Raw genomic sequence first — 8,431 nt, 5'->3', positions numbered from 1 at the left:
TTCAAGTACACCTCTATTTTGGCCACAAACAAGTTAGGAGTACTGCGTTCATCGATTCCGGTGCCGCAGGTAACTTCATTGACTTCTCTTATGCCAAAAAATTGGGGTTAGAATTCGAGGCGTTATCCCAGCCGGTTCGGATTACCGCCGTCGACGGTCGGCCCCTCTCCACCAGTCCCATCACCACCCAGACTCGTCCCATCACCCTTATCATCGATAAACATCAGGAACAGATCAACTTTTATGTCACCCCCATCTCCTCTCCTCCAATCATCTTAGGTTTTCCGTGGCTCATCCAACATGACCCTCTCATCTCCTGGAGGCAGAACCGGATTCTACAGTGGGGCGCGACCTGTACCGAACTGTGTCTACGGGCTGCGGCTGGGACGTGCTCTAGGGAGTCCGAGGCCCCCGATGTCGATGTCAACGCCATCCCCGCCGCTTATCGGGACCTGGCGGAGGTCTTCTGCAAGAGACGGGCCACTCATCTTCCCCCTCACAGACCGTACGACCTCGCAATAGACCTTCAGCCGGGAACTGTCCCACCCCGCGGCCACCTCTACTCATTGTCATCCACAGAGATGCAGGCTATGGAGGAATATGTGACCAACGCTCTCCGCCATGGTACCATCCGGCCATCCTCTTCGCCTGCTGCCGCGGGGTTCTTCTTTGTGAAGAAGAAAGGAGGCGAACTTCGCCCATGTGTTGACTATCGGGGGCTCAATAACATCACCATCAAGAATCGACATCCGTTGCCTCTTACCAACTCAGCCCTGGACGTCCTCGCTGGTGCTACCATTTTCACAAAGTTGGACCTCAGGAGCGCCTACAACTTGGTACGCATCAGAGAGGGCGATGAGTGGAAGACGGCTTTCATCACCCCTACAGGACACTATGAGAGTCTAGTGATCCCATTTGGACTGTGTAACGCCCCCGCCGCTTTCCAACATTTCATAAACGATGTCCTCCGGGACATGTTAGGCCGGTGGGCATTCGTGTACCTGGACGATATACTCATCTACTCCCGTTCTGTTGATGAACACATCCAGCACGTCAGGGCGGTTCTAAAGAGATTACTTGCCCACCAGCTGTACTGTAAGTTGGAGAAGTGCGCCTTTCACGAGCGCTCCACCACGTTCCTGGGTTTTATCATCTCGCCCCAGGGTGTGGCCATGGACCCGCAGAAACTCGAAGTTGTGCGTCATTGGCCCCTACCCAAGACCCTCAAGCAACTTCAGCGGTTTCTCGGGTTTGCGAATTTCTATCGTCGCTTTATCCGGGACTACAGTACAGTTGCCGCACCACTGACCGCCCTGACTCGCCCATCATCTTCCCCTTTTCGACTAAACCAGACCGCCGTCTCTGCCTTTAAGAAACTCTGCTCCCTTTTTACCACTGCTCCTATTCTCCTCCACCCGGACGCCAGTAAACCCTTCGTTGTAGAGGTGGACGCTTCAGATGTGGGCGCTGGAGCTGTTCTCTCTCAACGAGGTCCAGATCAGAAACTACACCCATGTAGTTTCTTCTCCAAAAAATTCGATTCCACTCAACAGCGATACGGGGTAGGGGACCGCGAGCTGTTGGCCATAAAGTGGGCTTTGGAGGAATGGCGTCACTGGCTCCAGGGCGCCAGGGACCCATTCATCATCTGGACGGACCATCAAAATCTAATCACCATCCGAAACCTCAAGCAATTAAACCCCAGACAGGCACGGTGGGCTCTATTCTTTGAGCACTACAATTTCCATCTCTCTTACCGCCCGGGGTCTAAGAATACCAAGGCAGACGCGCTCTCTCGTCAACATGAAACTGACAGCCCCCGGGTAGACCCCGCGCCTGTCCTACCACCCTCAAAGATCATCGCACCCCTACTATTGGATTTGGAAACGAGGGTTCGCCAGGCGCAGACCACAGAGACCGAACCGGCAGGTGTGCCGCCTGGACGGCTCTATGTGCCCACCAACATGAGGTCAGAAGTACTCCAGTGGGGCCACTCCTCCCCCATCTCGGGACACCCGGGCATCCGACGCACTCTGCAGTTCCTCCAACGGGACTTCTGGTGGCCATCCATCGTGAAGGACGTCCGGGAGTTCGTTCAGGCGTGCCCGGTGTGCGCCAGGGCAAAGGACACCAACCAACCTACCTCCGGCGAACTCCAACCTCTCCCCGTCCCTCGCCGACCCTGGACGCACATCGCCGTCGATTTTATCACGGGCCTGCCGGCCTCCGAAGGAAAAGACACCATCATGACCATCATCGATCGGTTCTCTAAGGCCGTGCACCTGGTGGCCCTCGCCGGACTCCCATCAGCCAAAAAGACAGCGGAACTGATATTAGAGCATGTAGTCCGTCTGCATGGGTTCCCAAAGGACATCGTCTCGGACAGAGGCCCCCAGTTCACTGCCAGGTTCTGGAAGGCTTTCTGCCATCTGATCGACTCCACCTGCAGTCTATCTTCTGGATACCAACCCTCAGACTAACGGTCAGACGGAGCGGGCCAACCAACAGCTGGAGCGCTATCTGAGATGCTTCATAGCAGACCGACAGCGCTCCTGGGCTCGCTACCTCATCTGGGCAGAGCTTTCACACAACCTCCACGTCTCATCGGCCACAAAGCTCAGCCCCTTTGAGGTATGCTACGGTTTCCAACCTTCAGTGTTCAACCACCAAGAACCGGAGGTCGACGTACCGTCAGCCCAACAGTTGGTCCGCAGGTGTCGGCGGTTGTGGAACATTGCCAATCGGGCCATCCACCAAGCCAACGCCCGCTACACCACCCAGCATCGCCGCCGACACCCCCCGGGACGATTGTACCACGTAGGTGACAAAGTTTGGCTCTCTACAAGAAACCTCAGCCTTCACACTGAATCCAAGAAACTTTCACCCAGATTCATCGGTCCCTACCGCATCTCCCTTCGGATAAACCCAGTCACCTACCGGCTCCAGCTGCCTGCGGCGCTCCGAATCCACCCAGTATTCCACATCTCCCAACTCAAACCTTTCATCACATCACCCATGATTCCACCCACCCCCCCAGCTCCTCCTCCCCGGATCATTGACGGTGGTCCCGCCTACACCGTTCGCCGGATCCTCGACTCGCGCCCTCGGGGTAGAGGAATCCAGTACCTGGTCGATTGGGAAGGTTACGGCCCCGAGGAACGGTCGTGGATTCCGGCTCGGTTTATCCTCGATCCTGAACTTATACGGGACTACCGTCGTCGGGTATCCTCCACCTCAGGACCGTCTGGAGCCGGTCCTGGACAGGGGGGTACTGTCATGCACACTCAGAGCGCGACCGGCACTAGGACCCGGAAGTAAGGCGGTCGCGAACCAGGAAGTATAAAAAGGGTAAACAAACCTCTACACTCTGCTCAGTCATTTGAGTTCGCCCATGTCGCCTCGGACCGTTTCACCGAACCGTGAGTACTCACCCTCTTGGGTTTACTTCCAGATTGAGTGTGTGTTTATAGGACGCGGGTTAGATTTGTGTCTCTCCCTTGCTCCCCATTTGTGAGAGTCCTTAGATCAAATAGCGTGATTATCCTGCCTATTCGTGTCACTCCGCGTTTGGGTTTACCATTCACGCTACAAAGGGCTAACCGCTAAAGCTACGTCTTCTGTTCTCCTCGGGTTAGTTCATGACATACTGCACTTTGGGAAACTTCAAAACTTTAGATATGGTTTATGCCCTTTGCCCAAATCTTTTTATACAGTCACAACCTTTTTTTTTGCACAGGGCTAGGGAGAGTCCCTTGGATGTCATTGCTTGTTTTTTGTCTGACGTGCATTGTGAATTGTTGGTCCTACATTAGAAAGGGTTTGTTCCATTCTAAATGATGTCCAATCACTTGACTTTGCCACATTTTGACTCGAACTGCAGAAACATCTTAAGATATCACTGCAAATAGGATACACCAGTTGGAGCTCAGTTGAAGGACCTTAGGATCTGAATGCTTAGCTATATTACATTTGTAAAAAAAAAAAAAAAAAGTGTTTTTGTGATTATAATACTTGCTGTTTGTAAATTTACTGTGTGAAAAATCTATAATATGATAAATCTGGACTCAACAGACCACATAATCCTTTCCATTGCTTCTCCTATTAAATTGAAGCCTTTAATTTATCGATAGGTGGTTTTCATAAGGCGAAACAGGAGTTTAGTCCCAATCTCTTAAGTTCTTTTTACACTGTGTTTTTTTCAGCTACTTTTACTATTAAACATAGCTATCAGTTCTCCTTTTTTTTTTTTTTAGAATTTCATTTCACCAAACATTTGACTGATCACAAGCTTTTTGTTTCCAACCACATTACACCCTCAAACATGATGGTTCACTGCTATCCTTTCAGGTTTTAATAATATATTTTACAGTTGTTAAACCAATTTTACAGTAGTTAGTTGTTTTCTTTGCTTGATGTAGGTCTATAATTTGACCTCTTTGAAACAGAGTAACATCTTTGTTATGACCCCAGGTTCTTCTGACATGGTTGTTTAAGAAATGAGAAGCTGCTCACTTCCTCAGCAAGGATTAAATAACTTGTTTCCAGGTGGAACATACAGTATTAATAACTGAATTAATTACCTAGTGGTGGGCTCTTTTTGCTTTTGCATTTGCATATATTGTGTAATAAATAACATTTTAATGCAAAAAAAAAAAAGAAAGTCACAAAATGATTCACTTTAGAAATGCTGGTGTCCTCTTGTGGTTGACTGCAGTAGATACATTTCAGACACATGGTAAACCATTTCTCATTGATGTTAAATTGCTGACATCACTGTTCCCCTCAGCTGATGCTGACATGTTTATCAGATATGGCCCTCACGTGTGTATGATATGCTAAATGTGTGGGTCTGGGGTCAAGGGTGATGAAAGCGCAAAATAGCAGGTTATGACCTACAACATAGTAATATTGATCTAATAAAACCACAGCATATAAACCGAAGCTACGGCCAAGCATCAGATTGCTAGACCTTTCTGAACAGAACATGAAAATCTTAATTGATTTGTCACTGTGTTACAAACACAACAGAATAGTGTAATTTATGTTCTTGAAATTTCAGTCCCCAAAGTTCAGAGAAACATGTTGCCGCAGTGTGCCAGGTCAGTCATAAAGCCAGCTGTTGTTTTATGATCGAGTACAGCCGTAAATCAGCCCACAGTACATTGAGAGACTTTAAACTCTGCTGGAGTGTTTAAAAAGTGCTACGGATTGTGCAATATTATTATCTCTTTTCCCCAGAGTAAAAAAAAAAATCTGTCTATCAGAATCCCCGAGCTCTTAATGCAGACTTATTCAAGCACAAATGTGAAAACAAATATAAAATCTAATTTTTTATCACACGCAGTCCCTTAACCTCAGTACTGTATGTGTGTGCCAATGAGGTGACTTACACACACACAGTCTGGTCTGGGGTAGAAGAATTTACAACAGTTCATAAAGAAGTTGGACTCTTGTCATAGCAGTTTCAAAATCAGTCCACAAGCATTCATCAGATCGATCATTTAAAACATGCACAATGGCTAAATCACATAAATTTGTGTAATTTATAAGCATCTTTTACATTTATTTTACTTAAGTATTTTAGATTTGAATCATGAACTGTGACAAGTATTAATAAATGTTGTCAATTTATAATGCATATAATGATAATCAGGAATTGTAAATGCTATGGAGCGATTAATTATTGCTGTATAATGTAGATTAACACTGTTTAAACACAACTTACAAAGCAAGGCACAATGCTCTGCGATAGACTGGCATCTCATCCATGGTATGTGTCTGCCTCACATCCAGTGTTCACTGTAACATTGACCATTTTACAAAAGAGGAGAACAATAAGATTTTACGGATTTTAATGAACAGGATTTTTCCTGTCAGTTCACGTCATTGGTGACCAGCCACATCAACAAGTACACCGACGACGTCAATGACGCCAAGAACATCTTATTCCCCAACCAAAAACTGTGGATTACTGTGGAGGTGTGTGCCCTTCTGAAGACCCGAGACTCTCCCTTCAGAGCGGGGGACAAGGTGGTCCTAAGAACAGCAAGGCTTTGCCAAGCCATCAGAAAGGTGAAGCGCACACATGTCCAAAGAATCCACAGCCACTTTAAGGACAGCAGTGCCATGTGGCACATGAGGCAGGGCATACACGCCATGTCCACCAATCAGGACATCATCACCTGCCACACAGTGTCACAGTGATGACTCCCTTCCAGATGCGCTGAATGGCTTCTACACTCAGTTTGACGTGCAGAACAACATAGAGGAAGACCACCCCTCCTCCAAACAACCAGGTGCTGTGTCTCACCGCAGCTGATGTAAGGAAAACTCTATGCAGAGTCAACCCATGCCAGTAGGATCTATTTTTTCTATTTAGGACTGTTTTGAGAACATTGAGTGGATGATGTTCAGGAAGGCTGGACCAGACAGTATCCCTGGCAGAGTGCTCAGATAATGTGCTTAACATCTGGCAGGTGTTCTTACTGACATCTTTAACATCTCTGTGTGCAGTGCAATCTGGATCCTGTTTCAATGACTACCATACTGTTGCACTCACACCCATCATCAAGTGCTTCGAGTGGCTCGTCATGAGACACATCAAGACCCTGCTGCCCTCCTCACTGGTCTGCACTGCAGTTTGCGTATTGTCCTAACTGTTCCACAGATGACGCCATCTCCACCACACTCCATCTGGCCCTCGCACACCTGGACATCAAGGATATCTACGGTACGTTCCAATGCTGTTCATATATTTCAGCTCAGAATTTGATACTATCATCTGCAAAACCTGGTCCAACCTTGGAGTCTGTTGGGCCTGATAACCTCTCTCTGTAACTGGATCCTGGACTTTCTGACTGGAAGGCATCAGTCAATGCGGTAACAGCACCTCCAGCACCAGGGCTGTGTGCTTAATCCACTGCTGTTCACACTGCTGACTTACGATGGTGTAGCGACACACAGCTCCAATCACATCATTATCTTTGCTGATGACATGACCGTGTTGGGTCTTATCAGCAAGAATGACGAGTCAGCATACAGAGAGGAACAAAAGAGGTTAACAGACTCGTGTAAAGAAAACAACCTGTCTCTGAACTCCGATAAGACAAAAGAGATAGTTGTTGAATTCAGGAGGACACAGAGTGACCACTCTCCTCTGAACATTAACGGAACCTCTGTGGCTCTTCAACAGCACCAAATTCCTTGGTGTCCACCTGGAGGAGACCCTCACCTGGAGCCTAAACACCAAGTCTCTGCAAAAGAAAGCCCAACATCATCTTTTTTTCTCTTAAAAGGCTGAGGAAGGCCCAGGTTCCACCACAGATTCTAACCATTATCTACGTATAGTGGGACTATCAAGAGCATCCTGAGCAGCCGCATCATCATCTGGTTTGGGAATTGTGCCACCCAACAGCGGATAGTGAGGACAGCCGAGAAGATTATTGGGTTCTCTTTTCGCTCTATCACAGACATCTACACCACAGACTTCATCTGCAAAGTCACCAGCAATCATACACACCTCTTACACACACCCTCCTGCCATCTGGAAATAGTTACCGAAGCATTTGCGCCTAGACGGACACACACATGGAGTTGAGGATGGAGTTAAATTGATTACTTGCAAGTTAGCTATAACAAGTAAACATCAGTACTTATAATGTTTTTTTCTTTTAAAATAAAAGCATTGAAGCAAACTTAGTCCGTCCATCCATCTAGGAACCTCTGTAGCCCAACAAGTGGAGGCCAATGGTGATTACCATTGTATTTGTTTCCATAGTTTAAGACCATGTTAGGAGCTTTGGTCAACATTCACATGTACAGTACATTTACACACTATTCGGCAATTTGGGAACACCAGTTAGCCTAATCTGCAAGTAATTAAGCTCTACCTGGAGGAAACCCACCAAGCACTGGGAAAACATGCAAACTTCATGCACACAGACCCCAAGGCAGGAATCAAACCCAGACCGTAGAGGTGCAAGGCAACAGTGCCAACTACTTAGACACCGTGCTGCCATTAATGGATGTATTTTTTAACAGTCTTATATTTCCCTGATTTCTTCCCTAATTTATTTATGTCCAATTCCTTCCCGTCCATAGGGGCACCCACATTAAGGCTACTACTACCACTCAGTCGGGAGGGCCGAAGACTATCACGTGTTTCCTCCGAACCACGTGACACCAGCCGACCGCATCTTTTCGAACTGCTCACTTATGCACTATTGGGGACGGCGTAACACACTCGAAGGACAGCGCTTTCCACTCCTTTCACTTGCATGAACTCACAGATGCCTCTGATTGGCTATAAGAGCCGTGATTAATGTGGGAGCACGAAGTACCTCTCATCCCTCCCCTCTTGAGAGAGCTCGGCCAGTCAGCTCTCTCTAGTATTTAAGCATTTCTGCTTTTCACAATGATTAGTTAACAATAA

The sequence above is a fragment of the Clarias gariepinus genome, chromosome 13 (genome assembly GCF_024256425.1).
Source record: "Clarias gariepinus isolate MV-2021 ecotype Netherlands chromosome 13, CGAR_prim_01v2, whole genome shotgun sequence".
Classification (NCBI taxonomy): Eukaryota; Metazoa; Chordata; class Actinopteri; order Siluriformes; family Clariidae; genus Clarias; species Clarias gariepinus.
The sequence above is the reverse complement of the archived record's forward strand: the minus strand, read 5'-3'. Positions refer to the sequence as shown.